We start from the raw sequence: 18,059 nt of genomic DNA, 5'->3' as shown, positions 1-18,059 counted from the left end.
CTCATGCCCTAGCTTACTTTCTAAATTTGAATGAGTAAGCAAGGCCCTAGAAGGAGAACTTGGCACAAAGTGGGAGAATGAATAAAGCCTTGAGTTGTCATTGACTTGTCCCACTGCTATGAAGGCATCATCATCAAGTTCCTTTAACACAACTGAATCAGGTGTAAACTCAACCTTTTTCCCATTCCCATAGTGAGTGATTTGTAAGATAGAGAGAAGGTTGGTAGACAAGTTAGGAACATAGAGAACATTCTCAAATGTTCCATCATCTATGTCAACTGAACCTTTCCCTTCAACCTCAACTTGTGTATCATCACCTATGTAAATGTGAGGTACCTTTGATGGCTCTAATGAAGAAAACTGCTCCTTTGTAGAACCCATGTGATAACAGGCACCCGAGTCAAGTATCCACTATTGTGAAGAACCTATTGTTACCACAAATGCTTTCCCTTTTCCCTTAGACTATGAGGAAGAGGAAGGAGATGAATCCTTCTTTGTGTAGGCAGATGGCAAGTTGATGTTGTTTTTCTTAAGAAGTTTTTTCAACTCATCAACTTGCTTGGTGTGGCATCGATGCTCATCATGACCATACTTCCTGCAATAAGAACAAGTTGGTGTATCCTTCTTAGGTGGATTCCCCTTCTTGGAAGAGGATGAAAAATCGCCTTGTGATGGAGAGGATGATTTCCCTTTTTCCTTTTGTGGATTTGACTTAGATTGCTTCTTCTTCTTGTTGGAATCTTTTCCTTGACTCCCTTGACTTCCTTGATTAGCCACCAAAGCCTTAGACTTTGAAGACTTGAGAAGCCCCATGTTCAACAACTTAGATTGTTCCAATATCAACATTTCTATGAAAGCATCAAATGAAGGCATCTATACTAAACCATGTTAACTCTACATAGGGGAAGAGCATGGCAGAATGTGTCCTGGTTTTACAGATGCCCCTTCCAACATTAGATGTATGAAAACCACTAATTTTTCCTTGGGTTGACCATTACATTCAAAAGAGGGAGAATCCAATAGATTTAATCAAAAATCAGCAAAGATTAAGACTGGATACTGATTGGATTGATTAGGGGTTTTCCTCTTTTGTGAGTTGAAATGTTCAATTAAGGTATAGTGCTAAAAAATGAAGGTAAAAATGAGAAAATAGTGAGTTACAAAAATGAAATTTTTGCATGCACCTAGATATGAGCAGAATATGCAGATTCAGATCTAATCCTTGAAAAAGATTCAAAAATGTCGAGACTGGTGTGCCCATAGCCTTGTTCCTACTTTTTCGCATGCCAAAGAGGGTTGATTCATCTCTACAAATAATCCCTAATCTAAAAAGTACAATGAAATACCTATTTCCTGGACATAGAAAGAAAGGGAAATAGGTTGGGAATAAGGGCCTGCCTTTGTTCAAACCCTGGTTTTGGAATCAACCATGAAATTGAGATAAAGATAATTGAAATTGTTGTAATAGAAGATTCTCCTTTTGAGGGAGATGTTGAATAATGACTGAAAATCAAGTGATATACCTCCTTCTAAAGTTTTATTTGTCTCCACACGGAATTAGGGGTTGATGAAGTCTTCAACAAAATAAGATGAATGATAACTTCCTCAATGCTAGAATCTTGAAATTTTATTGCTGATCCAAGGCTTGAAATTGGCCATTTGAATGGTTTGCATTGATTGTTTTGTTGTTGTCATGCAAAATAGTTATGCTAGGCCCTATTGTTTATTATGCTTCATGCGAGATCCTTCAAGTGAAATGAGAAAGTATGCTTTGGTTGAACAATATTTTTGTTGATCGATCCACTTTCATGGGCAATGCCATCCACACAAGTGCTTTTATGGAAGCCTTGAAGCAAAGGGATTGTATCATATAAAATGGTTGAGAATTATCATTGGTACATCTTCAAGATGTAAAAAAAAATATAAATTTTAGGAAATGATTGACTGGAGCAGCGTTGTATGGGTCGGTATGCGATGTAATGTTTGCTTGATGCCTATAGAGGGTTAATGGTCTTCAATAATATTTTCCACGCTTCCACTCTAGTAGTTATTGCAAGGAAATTGAGGTTTGCATCGCCCATGTCTGTGAGCCCACGTATAGAAAAGATATCATAGTCTGGATAATGTTGAGAGAGAATGTTGTAGATGTTTCAAATGGTGTATCAAAGTTATGTTTCAACAATAATGCACCCATTCTTGCAATATTCTGGTTGTTTTGGCAGATGGCAAATACAAATATTAATGGGCATAATTTGTAATAAAGTGATTTATTGCCTCATAAATCTACAATGGGTGGCATCAAGGGTAGGAATCTAGAACTATAGAGAGGTGTGTGGAGCCCATATCCCCTCACTATTGGGAATCGATCAAACAATGTGAGTTGATGATGGGAGATTCATAGTCCAACTTGATGATTGAAGTGATACACATGCAATGGTCCAATTTGTAGAGTTGAAGATGCCAATATGTGATGAGGGTTTGGTGTGAGTAATTATGAAGAGGGAGAAAAAATGTGGATGGATTTGGAACAAAATCTTATTGTTGATGTGAGAATTGTGGGGATCCCAAATGTTAGCAAAAGCACTTTCTTCAATGCTATAATTATAGCTTAGCCAACTATTTCAAATTACCCATTTACAACATTATTGCCTAATCTTCTTGTGGTATCATTGGATTATGATGTCACTATGATTGTCATAGATTTACCTAAGCTCCCTGAAGGTGTACATCATGTTTTTGGCTTAGGTCATGATTTTTTGTGGAATATTGAAAGATATCATGCCCTAGGATGTGTTGTTGATGTCATTAGCCAACAACTTGAATGTGAGTTTGATGTCTTCCATATGGAACTTAATTTTTTTTAAAACTCAAATCTTGCATATCAACCATGCGTATTTGCATATAATAAGATGGACATTCTAGAAGCAGCTGAGGATTGGAAAAAATTCAAAAAAAATATGCAAAAAGAGAGGAATTCATCCATTGTGCATGAGTGTAGCAACAACAAGTGATATTGTGGAGGTAGTTTATGCATCATATGAACTACTAAAAAGGAGATAGGATACATCAATTGGCAACAACACTCAAGAAAATGGAAGGAACTAAAACTCAGTGAACCTTTTTATTCATTAAGAGAATAGCTATAGTATTATTTTGGGGATGTGATAGAATGAAAGGAAAATGGTTTAACATGTGTACTTACAAGGAAAAAAAATCATATGGGGGGGATGAAAGGAAAAATTTTACCATTGAAAGGATAATGTGCAGATGTAAGTAAGTGTGTCACTCAAAAATAAAATACAGTTGGGAGGATAAAAGTTCAATCAAAAGGTGAATTGTATGAGGCAAAATTTATTACATTTGCAAGGTAGATTGGATATGAATTAATAGGATTTTCCCTTATGTGAAATATTTTCATATGAGATTTGAGACGTAGTTGCAAATGATAACCATTGGGAATTATTCATCCACCTGAGAATCAAATGAAAAATATGACTCTGCAATCCTGAGTTCTCGCCAAAGTCGGATTTGCATTCACAAGAGATGATTGATTAAGACAAATGTGAACAAGGAATTAATTTCATATGAAAACAAATGATGGTTGATTTTATTGCTAAAATGTTGCAATGCATCCATCTAGAAATAAAATATTATTATATGAGGAAATGAGTAGGTAGGAAAGGTGTGAGATATTCTCTGGCAAGTGAATACCAAAGGAACATTATTTCCACCTAGGGTGAAATGTTTTGTGTAAGAATTTTTTGTCATAGTGTGGGAGTCCATACGAATAAAAGTTTCTATCCTAAATTTATGGGAAATATTATATTCACAATTGAGGTGTAATTTCACTAAAAAAGATCTATACAGATAGAGACATGGCAGCCACCATTGTAGAAAGGGGATGTCTATTTTTAGTCAAAGACAAAAAATGGGTGTAATGGTGAAAAATTAGTGTTTCCAACATTAGATGTATTAAAACCACTACTTTTTTATTGGTTTGACCATTACATTCAAAAGAGAGAGAATCCAATAGAGTCAATAAAAAATCAGCAAAGATTAAGACTGGATACTAATTGGATTGATTAGGGGTTTTCCTCTTTTTTGAGTTGAAATGTTGAATTAAGGTAAAGTGCTAGAAAATGAAGGTAAAACTGAGAAAATAGTGTTACAAACGCAAAATGTTTGGATGCACTTGGATATGAGCAGAATATGCAGATTCAGATCTAATCCTTGAAAAAGCTCCAAAAATGTTGGGACTGGTGTGCCCATCGCCTTGGTCCTCCTACTTTTTCACATGCTAAAGAGGGTTTATTTGTCTCTATGAATAATGCCTAATCTAAAGAGTACAACTCTGTACTTGTTTCCTAGACATAGAAAGAAAGGGAAATAGGTTGGAAATTCCTTAGGCCAAACCCCGGTTTTGCAATTAACCATGAAATTGAGATAAATATAATTTAAATTGTTGTAATGGAAGATTCTCCTTTTGAGGGAGATGTTGAATAATAACTAAAAATCAAGTGATATACCTCCTTTTGAAGTTCTTTTTGTCTGCACATGGAATTAGGGGGTGATAAATTCTTCAACAAAAAAAGATGAATGATATCTTCTTCAATGCTTGAATCTAGACTTTATTGTTGCTTCAAGGCTTGAAGGAATTTTCATTAATGCTCAATTTCTCTTGAATGCTTGAAAGCTTGATGTTATATAATTGTCAAATGATTGATAGATGATATATTTATTATAAAATGAGAGGGGAAAACCTCCTTTTATACTTGCTTCCTAGATAAATTACTAATTTCCCAACATGTGCCAACACAGACCAACAAATTCCATTCAAATTTGAAATAGGACCAAGGGGTCAAATGGGGCCTAATTTAGGGGGGACCAAGGCGTGGTGCCTTAGTCCTACCCTTATTTAGGGCTATGATAAGATGTAAAATGCATGGGAAAAGTAAAAAATAATGCATTTTTTAAGGTGCATGAGCATAATCAGGTCCCAATCAGGGAAAAGGGGTGCAAACGCTAAGGTGGGGACCCAATGCGATCAAAATTGTACAAGGGTGTAATTTTAGGATGCTACAATGGGCTACAGGTAAAGGCATGAAGGATGATACAAAAGGGGAAATTCTAGACTGTTGGCTTGATGATGATTGTATTGAATTCATCATATGTTGTCATTGATGAAACAAATACACACACATATGTTCATATTGTCTACTGGTATAACTTCAAAGTTGTCTGTACTACAACCGGTATACTAGAGGTTTATTTCTAACCGGTACTTGGTGACAACCAATATATTTATATGGAGACAACCAGTGGATATACATAACTCGGCAGTAACACGAAGATCCAGTGGAGATTATCACAGGAGCATCAAGGATAACGGTTTATATGTTTAACTCCAACCGGTATTCATTGATTATGTGATGAGTTATCACAACTCGTCGTGAGTTATCCTTACCGACAAGTTTTGGTGGTATTTTTATGATGAGTTATGATCACTTGACCAGATTCACTACACCTAGGTAACTATGTTATGAGTTCTAGAGGCCAACATGAAACCTAAAATGTCTATATATTGACATCACAATGAATTATTTTGTATGAGTGAAAGTGATATGCTATGTGTAAAGGCAAAGTGTTAAGTCATAGAGTATGCTGGTAATGAGGAGTTAAGTGTGCAGAAGAGGATCTATACAAGAAATTTTTGCTACTACTAGATCACATCACCTGTTGTTTTCTAATCACTACAACAGTCAAATCCCCTAACCGGGTAAGCTCTAACAAGCTTTAGTGTTCAAATCCTCTAAACAGGTGATCCATTAGTTTGGATTTATAAATCCTCCACCGAGGTTACTCCTTATAGGGTACTACCTTTTACATGGTATAGCTTTTAACTAAGCTTTGGGATCTTTAACAAAATTCCCTCCTAGCCTAGCCTTTGTAGACCCTAACCGGCCAGTTATCTATTACTGCAGATAGTTAACTTGTGAGTCCCATCTCACCGTTGTTTTTACCTATTTGGGTTTTCCATATATAAACACTTGTGTTATGGTGGATGTTTTACTTATTATGGATGTTGTTATATTATTTTTTATTGCATGCATATTGTTTAACAAACTTGTCAAGTTTATCTACTGGTCAGTGTTTAAAGTAGTACTATTTTTGGTGTCACTGATTCACCCCCCTCTCAATGATTTGCAAGTCCATCAATTGGTATTAGAGCCTAACTTCCTTAAAGCCTAATCACTTGGAAGAAAACCTTAAAGCTATCATTGGGGATATGAGCTACTTTGAGATGGCTAGAGAGCTTGAGGCTAGAGGGAATGAGCTTGAAACCCTAAGGGTCAAACTGAAAGATTCTCAAGTCAAAAGAAGAGAGCTAACTAAACAACTATTAGAAATATCAGATAATAGTTCTTCAGATGAGGCCAATATTGATGCTTTAGTTGAGGAAGTTGAAAAACTAAACAATGAAAAGCTAAATCTGAGGAGAGAGCTAGAAGGTCTTACTATCCACATGAGTCAGGAACTGGAAGCCAAGAGAACTGCTGAAGATCTCACCAAAGAAAGAGATCATGAGATTTCCAAGATCAAGTGAGAGAATACTACCTTGCATGAGCATTTGAATGCAGAAAGAGAAGAAAAAGAAAACCTACAACTAGATCTTGAATTAGCATCATCTCTGAGAGAGAACCTATCAAAACATAATGAAGATCTCTCCAGACAACTCACTGAAGCAAATGGGAAATTGGAAAAGTTCAACAGAAGTTCTATCTGGTACCAAGAGCAACACTCTTAAGAATAAATATTCTCCTAAGGTCAAAAAGCCTATCGGTAAGAAGGTCTTTAAACCTATTTTTTTTGTTTGCCATAAACTTGGTCACACTGCAAATGTTTGTAGAGATAGACCTAATAGAAATACAAACTACAATACTAATGCTAGGTATGTGTCTAAGAAATTTGAAGGTCATTACTTCACATGTAAAATGTTTGGACATAGATTAGTTGAATGTAGATATGGAGCGAATAATCCTATACCACATATGCATTCAAGACCAAATGGCAACTGGATGAGAATTTTTGACAACCGGGTCAACATGAACTAGCAAAGACCCTACGGAAACTGGTTTAGTCCATTTGAGATGGAAAAGGTAAAAAATGTCATTTGCACCATGTGTAACAACTTTGGTCATGTGGCTATGAATTGCAGAAGAAGAACCAAGAGAGATAATGCAGGACCTTGGAAATCATCTGGTATGGCCTGCTATCACTGTCACAAACTAGGACACTTGGAAAAATTCTATAGATCCAAAAAAAGCAAATTGGTCAACCCTTCTAAAGATCAGAAAGGAAAGAAGAAAGTTAATGTTGAATAAACCAGAGAAGATATAAATTGAATATGGAAGAAGAAGAAGAGTGATGACTCACCTAGAGAAGAAATTGTTCCTTCACCAGATGTGGAGAATCCTACACCGATGAATTAAGCCTTTTTAATATGGCTAAGGGGAACTTTGATGCAGAGGTAGTAGCAGTAGGGTGGCAAAACCCCCCCACACACACACATTTTACTCCTTCTATCTCAAGCCCTTAAAGGCTTCAACACACCCCAGACTCAAAATTGAACTTTTACCCCTTAAAAGGGTTGGTACTCACCTTCACAATGTTCTTAGGTCCTAACAAGACCTTTCACAACCTTCTTGGTTCACAAGGGAAAAGGATTTGCTCATTACCCCTAATCACACCTACCCGACTAGTAGCCTTATTTTCTTGATTTTTTGAACTTTACTCCATAAAGTGCCAAAAAAGGTCCCAAACAAATTTTATTTTTGAATACCCTTTTTGAACTTCTATCAGAATCCAAAGAATTAGACCCCCAACCTGCTCCAGCACTCCTAGACACCTACTTGGCTCACATACCTAACTGATCAAGTTAGGTCTGATTTGCAAAGGAGGTATAAGTGAATGGCATCACAAGAAGGATACAATGATTTAGAGGGCCTTTATAATGTCCACCTACACCAATTCAATCATCTAACTCAATTTCCCATTCTTGTTCATCTTGTAATCAATCGATCTCTAATTGTTCTAATCTAAACCCTCACAAAGTTTAGACTAGGGCTTAGTGGAAATATGCCAAACCAACTCCTCTGATCTCACCCCTTTGGAATCTCATAATACACCCTCCTAAATTGTATTCTACCAATGGCCATTGAAAACCAATGACTAGATTGTAAGTTAGGGCTTCATCTATGCAACACCCTAGAAAATAGAGGGTTTCAGACCTGCAAAGGGTAAAATGACAATATCTTCCTTCAAACACCACTTAAAGGGGTTAGACCAAGTTCATCTGAAAGGTAACTCAGTGATCTTTCCTACCAAGACAAATTTTCATGAAAAAAATCAATTCCCTATATAGACAGTACAAAAATGTAACACAGTTCTGGCAAAATCAAATTTGTTTATTGTAAATGCTCCACCAAACTTCTCAAAACATCAACCACTATCAACAACCTTTCTTCTTCAGTTGTGCAAGAATATATGGACTCCTCTCAACAAACACAACCAAATTTTAAATGGTTATGACTATTGGAAGGAAGTTACACTCCTACTGGCAACTTTTGAAAAGTTGCTTGACAACAATGACAATAATTTTCAAACATTTTGCACCTTTGATCACCAAACACCTAGACCTTGTCAAACACATCCAAGGTCGCCATTAGGCTTCAAAACACCTAAGACAACATTCTAGGTCCATCACACACAAAATTTCATAACTCAAGCCCACATGGCCTAATAGACCTCTCGGTTTATATGTGTACTTGACAAGTTATTGACCACACAAAGGGCATTTTATTACATCAAGGGTAATCTTTGAGATCCAACCCATTATTGCAACAAAAGAAAACATGAGACACTCACTATACACCCCTAAGTCATGAAAACACTATGAAAAGTAGAGGTGCCTTGCACCAGACTCCCTGGGCCAAAGAAAGTCAAGTCCCTTGAGTTGGAATGTCTGTAATTTTAGCACATGTCTTCTCAATGGCCTCAAGAGTCATCCATGTAGGATCTTCTAAAGGTTTGTGCCTCCATTTGAATAAGTACTCCAAGTAATTCTTCCTCCTTGTTTTCTTGTTGACCCTTTGATCCAAAATACATTCAATCTTGAGTTTTAGTTATGTGGGAAGTCCTTCAATCATGTCAACAGTAGATGAATCAGACTGACCAGCATCACAAACATCATCAACAAGACCTTTGTATGCATATATATCAGAAACATTGAATATAGGAGATAGTCCCACATTCGGGGGTAGGTCTATTTTTTATGCATTAGTTCCACATCTTTTGAGGACCTTGAAAGGACCTATCTTCTTCATGAGTAGCTTGGTGTATTTCTCCTTAGGGAGTCTCTCTTTGTTGAGGTGAATTATCACCATATCTCCTACCTTAAACTGAACATCTCTCCTTTTTATATATGTTGATTGCTTGTATTTCTCAAAGGTGTGAATCAGCTTGTCTCTAACTTATTGGTGTATATCCTTCATGACTTCAGAAAATTCATCTACCTGAGCACTCCTTCTATCAATATTCTTCACATCTCTAAGTTCAAGAACACCCCTGGGATGTGTGCCATACACAATTTGGAAAGGACTTAACCCTATACTTTTGTTCACAGAGTCATTATAAGAAAATTATGCCTGTGAAAGAATGGTATCCCAAGAAGTTCCATGATCCTTGGTCAAGCACCTTAACAAGTTCCCAAGGGAACTATTTATTACCTCAGTCTGCCCATCAGATTGAGGATGATAAGCAAAAGAGAAAGACAATTTAGTCCCCAACTTATGCCACAAGGTTCTCCAAAAATGTCCTAAAAATTTATGATCCATGTCCAAGATGATGCTCAAGGGTAACCCATGAAGTATGACAACCTCCTTGAAGAATAAACTTGCAATATTAGAAGCATCATGTGTAACCTTGCATGGCAAAAAGTGTGTCATCTTTGAAAACTAGTCCACCACAACATATACACTATCATACCTTGATTTAGTCCTAGGAAGACCTAAGACAAAGTCCATGCTGACCGAATCCCAAGGTTTGGTAGGGATTGTTAAAGGAGTATAAAGACCTACATTTGAGCTTGTGTGTTTAGCCCTTTGACACACTACACATTTTGAAACAAATTTCCTCACATCTAATTGCATTCTTGGCCAAAAATAGAATCTTCTAACTAACTCAAGTGCCTTATCAAGTCCAAAATGTCCTAATAAACTCCCACAATGCTTTTCTTTGACAATATTCTCCCCCATTGAGCAATTAGGAATACAAAGCTGACTACCTTTGAAAAGTAAACCTTCTTAAAGAATGTACTTAGAAAAATCAGTATGATACCTTTCATTCATAGCTTGACAAACCTCATAAGCCTCCTTGAAATTTGCATCCTCTTGGTACATATCCTTCATAGAAGTGATCCCCATGCTCTCCAATTGAATCTCTTGGATTATCAAGTTCCTCCTACTAAGAGCATCTTCAACTTTATTTGTCACTCCTTTCTTATGCTTGATAGTGAATGTGAAATCTTGAAGGTACTCCATCCACTTCATGTTTCTGTGATTTAGTCTCTCTTGCCTGTTCAAAAATCTTAGAGCATGGTTGTCAGTATATATAACAAATTCCATAGGCAATAGATAATGCCTCCACTTCCTAAGAGATTGTACCAAAGGATACATCTCTAGATCATAGGTTGAGTATTTTTGTTTTGTTTCATTTAACTTTTCACTGAAAAAGGCCACTGGTCTACCCTCCTGACTCAAGACTCCTCCTATAGCCTTCTTAGATGCATCACACTCAATAGTGAAAACTTTATGAAAATTGGGGAGGATTAAGATGGGTTGCTCTGCAATTTTTGTTTTCAAGAACTCAAAAGACTTATTAGCTTCAACATTCCAAGCAAATTGACACTTCCTTCCACCTTTGATGGTATCTATCATAGGTGCACTATCCCCACTGAAATTCTTAAAACTTTCTATAAAAGCTTGCTAAGCCATGGAAACTTTTTACCTCACTTGCAAACCTAGGTGTTGGCCAATTGAGGATGGCCTCCACCTTAGATGGATCCATTCTCATATTACCTTTGCAAATAACAAATCCAAGAAACACTAGTTCTTCCTGCAAGAAGACACATTTATCCAAGTTGATCTTCAGCTGCTCCTCATGCAACCTTTTTAACACCAAATCCAAGTGCATTAGATGTTCATTTCTATCTTTACTAAAAATCAGTATATCATCCAAGTATACTACAACAAAATGATTGATAAAGGGCTTAAGAACCTCATTCATTAATCTCATAAATGTACTAGGGGAATTGGAAAGCCCAAATGGCATTACCATCCACTCAAATAAGCCTTCATTGGTTTTAAATGTTGTCTTCCATTGGTCTCCATCTCTGATCCTAATTTGGTGATAACCACTTTTCAAGTCTATCTTGGAATACTACTTGGCCCCTCCTAGACAATCCATCAAGTCCTCTATTGTCAGCAATGAGAATCTATACCTTATTATTATCCTATTAATAGCCATAGAATCCATACACAACCTCCATGTTCCTTCTTTCTTAGGAGCTAGCACTGTCGAGACTACACATGGACTTATAATCTTCCTAATGAACCCTTTCTCTAGAAATTCTTGGATCTGTCTTGCAACTTCTGCATTTTTCTCAGGGGTTAGTTTGTAGGCTGCCTTATTAGGCAATGTAGCACCTGGTATAAGGTCAATGCAATGACTAATTTCCCTTTGAGGAGGTAAAGTATTTTTGGTACTTGTAGCATTGTAAATTGTACACACTTGCTAGGGTGGTACAATTTCACACCTAGTTTAGCACCCGCCTTGGCGCATCTTGCACTTTGCATCGCATTTCCCCTTTAGCACTTAATTAATCAAATTAATTAGGTCTAAGGTCCTATTTCATCATCTTCCACATCATAAAGTTGGGCCCTTTCATTAAAGTGTGCCCCTTTCATTTTATTCCTCCAATACATCATTTAATCAAAAACCCTAATTAGGTCCTATTTTGAACTTGGGGGCTTGATTTCGGGGGTCAAAACATCTCGAAGTCACCTGTAACTTCGGGATTCTCTCTAAAATCATCATATCCAACGGCCCTGAAAATTTGGTGAAAAGTTGTCGGGACCATGGTGCCTGGAGTGCACATGGTCCCAGACATTTCTCCCAAAATTTTAGGAGCGCAATCCAATCATAAAATAAAGCTTAACCCCAAGAAATTGCCGGGAGATTCAATCTCTAGGTGGGCTAAAAGTTGAAATTAAGACCTAGGGTTTCATATATAAGAGCTCTCTTTCTTCATTTGAAAGGATCCAAATTTTGGTTTCAGGGACCTTCTATGTAGCGAAAGAGCAGATCTTTGGAGACTTCAACAACATTCAACATCCATCCATCAAGCATTCATCAATTTCATTCATCCATTTAGGGCTTTGAAGACATTGAAGAGCAATAGGGGATTACCGACTGAAGATTGGCTTGTACCCCTCCCTTGGGGTTGGGTATGATTTCATGTTGTTTTCATGTCTTTGCATAAGCCTCATTGTATCATTTGTATTCATGCTTTAGATCACTTTACATCTTGATTTGGAGCATTTACATTATCATTTACAAGCAATTAGGGTTTACTTTCTAGGTTGCTCTAGTTTGCTTACTTTCATTTTAGGATCTTGCACACACACAAGGTCTGCACACACAACTTTTACTATACAACTTGGCTATTCGTGGAGGTGGAAATCACCAAAGCGGGGGTTTGACTAAGGCAAAACCCTATATAGCCACCTACAACCCTTTTCAGATATAAGTGCAGATTTCTGAATTCGAAGGACACCGCAAGTTGCAGATCCGATGGGAGCGGACCGAGACAAAACTTCACACCAAATTCCAACCCAGAAAGCTAGGACAGGGGTGTGGGGCGCCCTGGTCCTACCAGGATAGGGGCGCTAGGCGCCCTGTTCCCTGGGACAGGGGCGCTGGGCGCCCTGGTCCTTGTCCATTTCAGTGAATTTTAGCAGTTTCAGAGGTAGCAACTTCGGTATTTTAGGCTTCCGGCTTCAGTGGCAGATCTTGCAGAATCAAATCCATTCAAGGTACACATTTACATTTCTCCTCTTATCCTTACAATTGTTCATCATTAAATCTCAATTCTACAATCTTGTGCTCAAAGTTCTAGTTCATACTTACACTTTAGGGTTAATAGTTGAACTTGCATCATTCTATCTATCATTTGCAACAAAGGAATATAAATTCTAATAGGTAGCCCGTGGCTCTCTCTTCCACAAAAAGAAGTAGCCAATTGTGTGATACCTCTAGGCTCTTTCGTATTCCACAAGTGTGTGATTGAAAGTGAGATTAGGGCATGTTTGCTTAGTGTCACTTTTTCCCCTACACAGTACTGTCTACAACTATTCCCTTATACTTATCTAGTAGATCTTGAACCTCCTTAGGGCCTACTTTCCTCTTTGGCTCTTGACTCTTAGGCTACTTCTTAGGTTCATCCTTAGTCTTGAAAACTATTGCAAAGCAAGGGGTATCTTTCTCCTTCAATACCTTCATGAACTCCGGGAGAGGGGTCATGGTGAAGTTCTCTCCATTTTTGGTGATGGTATAGACATTCTTCCTACCTTCATGCCTAGCATCTACATCATATTGTGAAGGCCTGCCAAGTAACAAATGACAAGCATCCATTTCTACCACATCACACAACACTTAATCTTTGTATTCAACAATTTAAAAGTCTATCCAAACTTGCTCACTAATCAAGGCTTGTTGACCTTTGTTCAACCAGGACACCTTATAGGGATGGGGTATGAGGTAATCTTTGCAAGTTAAGTTTAGTAACCATTTCAATAGAAGCTATGTTATTTGTGGACCTTGAATCCACAATGACTTTACATACCTTGCCTTGTACCTTGAAAGAGGTTCTAAAAAGAGATTTCCTCTGAGGGGGTTCTTTGGTGGTTGGTATCTTCAAGAGGGTCCTATTAATCATCAAGAGTTCTCCTTGCTCCAGATCTGCAGACTTTGAGGTTGATGTGTGGTAGGAGGTCATACTTTGACTATCTTCTTCTTGTATTAGATTTTCTCTTCTAACACCTCCTTGGCTACTATTGCTTAGCTTCTTTGGACACCTAAATGACTGATGCCCAACTTGGTTGCATGAAAAATACTTACCGGTGAAGACACTAGGTCCTCTTCTACCAAATCTTCCTCTAACATTCCCCCTTCTTCCTCTAAACTTACCTTTGTTCCCCGATTCTCCTTCATGTTCATAATGATTGGACTCTCCTTGGGGTTTAGGAGATGGTCCCCTACCATTGAATCTGCCCTTACCTCTGAAATTTGCACCCCTTCCTCTATTATTGTGTTCTCCTCTCCTCTTTTGCTTCTCCTCAATTTTAAGTGCCATTTGATAACACTTGTGCATTGATTCAGGACTAAAAACTTAGTTCATCTTGAATGTTGAACTTAAGGCCCTTCATGTACCTTGCTAGCTTTTGTGTCTTGCTTTCTATCATCTTTTCCTTGAGCGACATCTAGTGGAACTCCCCATTGTAGGTACTGACATCCAAATCCCTTTGCCTTAGGTTTTGTAATCTCTTGTGTAATATGATCTCATAGTCCTCAGGCACAAATTTTCTTTTGATCTCTACCACCATCTTTTTTGATTAAGTTATAGGTTTCTTTCCTTCTCCATCTCTTTCATTTTGCAAGAAGTTCCACCAACTAAGAGCTAGACCCTTCATTTTGGATTTATCTACCTTCACCCTTTGGTTATCAGGTACCTCCTCACATTCAAAATAATTAACCATTACTTCTATCCAATCCATACATTCTTCTAGATTCATTTTCCCAGAGAATGTAGGTAATTCTGCTCTATTGTCTCTTCTTCCCAACCTATTAAGGGCTTCAACAAATTGTCTTTGGTCTGCCAATATATCTTGTCTCTCTTCTTCCTCTTCTCCTTCTCCATCAAAGGTTGATGCAACTTCTTTGCCTACTTGTTCTTTCTTCAACTTCTCTATCTCCTCCATCTTTTTATTCTTGGCCACCTACTCCCTCAGTATCTTGGCCAACTCCATGTTTGTCATAGGTCTAGTGGGGATCTCCTCACTATTCTCTATTGTTTCTTCCATTTCTTTATCTTTCCCGAGGTTCTTCTGAGGCTTTGATACCACCTGATGCAGAGGTAGCAGCAATAGGGTGGAAAAACCCCCCCACACACACACCTTTTACTCCTTCTATCTCAAGCCCTTAAAGGCAAATTCCTAAAGGGAACCTCTAAGCCTTCATGGACTATCAATAACATAATAAAGGCTGCTAGAGATCTTATCAACACTTTTGAGAAATGATTCATATCTCACATTTATCATGAAGCTAATGGTTGAGCTGACTGGGCAGCCAACGTGGTGGTCAATCACAAAAATATGGTTACCTGGAAGGGGGAAGATGGCCTCCTCGATGACGTCAGATCGATCATATTTAAGGATCAATACAATAGTACCCCAAATATCATACATGAAAAAAAAAATGATGAAACGGATTAATAGGAGTGCTACGAGTAATTATAATAATTTCAATACCATTTATTACAAGACACAAGACACCTTTTCCCATGCTTTTTGGGTATAAGTGGTAGTTTTGAGAAATTTCTTGCCTAAAGATCTTTGCAATTCTTGGCCTTCTGTTCTGAAAAGTGAAAAAATGGGAGGAAATAGACGCCATTATGAACCCAACAACTGTAAGGAGTGGAAGCAAAAGGAGGTTGTTTGGAACATTTTGCAGAAGGGCAGGTTTTCAAAGTTTATGGAGAGGCTCCATGGGAGGGACGCCACAATTACTAAATTCTTCTGCAAAAAATGGAGAAAGGGTACTCTGAAGATGGGAGATCAAACAATCTCCATTGATGAATACCTCATCACTCAAGCCATGGGTCTCTGCAGGGAATAAAGCAATTACTACAAAGACAGAAAATTGAGCAAGGAATCTATTGAGCGATATCCCGAAATGATAAAGGAGAAAAAGCGCCTAGTTAAACTAAGTAAAACTTACTATCCACCTAGGGCATTTGTTAATCCATGGAGAGAGGTTCTATTTGCTATTATGTGCTATGTTACCTTGGATGGTAGATTCACAAAAGTGTATGGCTATCATTTTGTTTTGCTTAACCATTTCAGGTATGATGAAAACATTAATATCCCTTATCTCCTGTTGTGCTCTATGAATGCTACCATTAAGGCCCATAAAGAGAACCCTAAGGGTGATACAACCATGCATCAAGGTCTAATGGGTGTTAATTTATGACCACCTAAAAGCTAACCAAATTTCCCACCCTCAGCCTTCAATCTCTAAGTCTGAGGAGGAAGGGTCAGATTCTATTTTTTCTATGGGTGAGGAGTTTGAAAGCGACTTGATGATTGAGTCAGAGGAGATTTTGGATAAATCTGAAGCTAAAATTAGTAAGAAAAGAAAACAAGTGAGTACCAGGCCTTCCTCCTCGAAGGGAAATAAAAATTCTAAAGAAATTTTTTTTCAGATTTGTTCCTCCTCAGAGGAAGAGGTCTCTGAGGATTTTGAGAAGGATGAACCCCAGTCTCCTCAGAAAAAGAAAACCAAAGTTTCTATTCAGACCAGGAACAAACAGAAGAGACAGGAAGATAATGTTATTGAGCTAGAGGAACAAGTGCAGAGAAAGGATTCTGAAGTCGACCAGAATTTGGAGGAGGTGACCATAGGGGAAGGTTTTGATCAGAGGATTGATGGCAAAGATGACAAAATCACTTGTGGTGACCCCCCAAAAAGGAATAGGATAATTCTGGTGAGAAAAATTCCCCCTCAAATCCTCCCCCTGAGGGTTTGAAAGGTTTCATGGACACCATTGACTGGTTAATTAACAGTTACAAGAAAGTTGTGGAGGATAATAAGAAGCTTAACCACAAGGTTCAAATTCAAGAAACAATCAGTATTGGTGGAGACAAATCTATGGCGGAATATGTTGAGGATTTGACTAAAACTATTGCCAGAGCTAAAGAAATCAGAGATTCCTTTAACCCTAGGTTCAAGCAAATTGAGAAGGACCTGAAAGAGAGAAAAACTAGTGATAATGTTATGGATCAAAGAATGGCAGAAACTGATAACAAATTCAACAAAATTGAAAAGTTCCTCAAAAGTATTGCTGAACAAAGCTTTAATATTTTGAAGGCTTCAGTTGACAATACCAAAATCGTCATCAACAAATTGGAGGATGAGAAGGATTCCCTAGAGCTTGAACCATACATTGAAGGTACGAGAGAAGTGCAAGGACCCAGCACAAGAATCAGAGGCAAAAAGAAGGAAAAGAAGCCAAACAAGGATATGGAAGAACTCAAAGTTGTTGTGGCAAACTATGACCAGCTGGTCAATAAGGCGGCGGACCTTCTTAAGTCCTTATAGTTGTTTTGTGTCTTCTCTGGTTGTTCTTCTTTGCTATTCCTTTCTTTTGCTGCCCATTCAGTTTACTAGTCTTTTTGTCAGTCGGTTTGTAAGTTGTTTCTAGCAGGTCTGGATGCTTTTTAATGAACTATTTTACGCTCCTATGTTAAAGGTTTTGGGTCCTTAAAAACTATTTTTCATATTAATCAGAACACACCCCAGACTCAAAATTAAACTTTTACCCCTTACAAGGGTTGGTACTCAACTTCACAATGTTCTTAGGTCCTAACAAGACCTATCACAACCTTCTTCGTTCACAAGGGCAGTAGCTTTGCTTATTACCCCTAATCACACCTACCTAGCTAGTAGCTCTATTTTCCTAGATTTTTGAACTTTACTCCAGAAAGTGCCAAACAAGGTCCCAAAACCTCTATAAGACTCCAAAGAATTAGACCCCCAACCTGCTCCAGCACTCCTAGACACCTACTTGGGTCACAGACCTAATTGATCAAGTTAGGCCTGGTTTACAAAGGAGGTATAAGTGAATGGGGTCACAAGAAAGATCCAATTCTTTAGAGGGCTTGTCT

At 37.8% G+C, this 18,059-nt stretch overlaps 1 pseudogene; it reads left to right on the top strand.

The window, feature by feature from the left end:
* LOC131045957 (NAD(P)H-quinone oxidoreductase subunit 2 A, chloroplastic-like) overlaps positions 1-16,921 on the top strand; it is a 55,405-nt pseudogene extending 38,484 nt beyond the window's left edge.
* Positions 16,922-18,059: the final 1,138 nt, after the last annotated feature.

Source organism: Cryptomeria japonica, chromosome 3 (assembly GCF_030272615.1).
Source record: "Cryptomeria japonica chromosome 3, Sugi_1.0, whole genome shotgun sequence".
NCBI lineage: Eukaryota > Viridiplantae > Streptophyta > Pinopsida > Cupressales > Cupressaceae > Cryptomeria > Cryptomeria japonica.
This window is presented reverse-complemented; position numbering and strand designations above follow the sequence as displayed.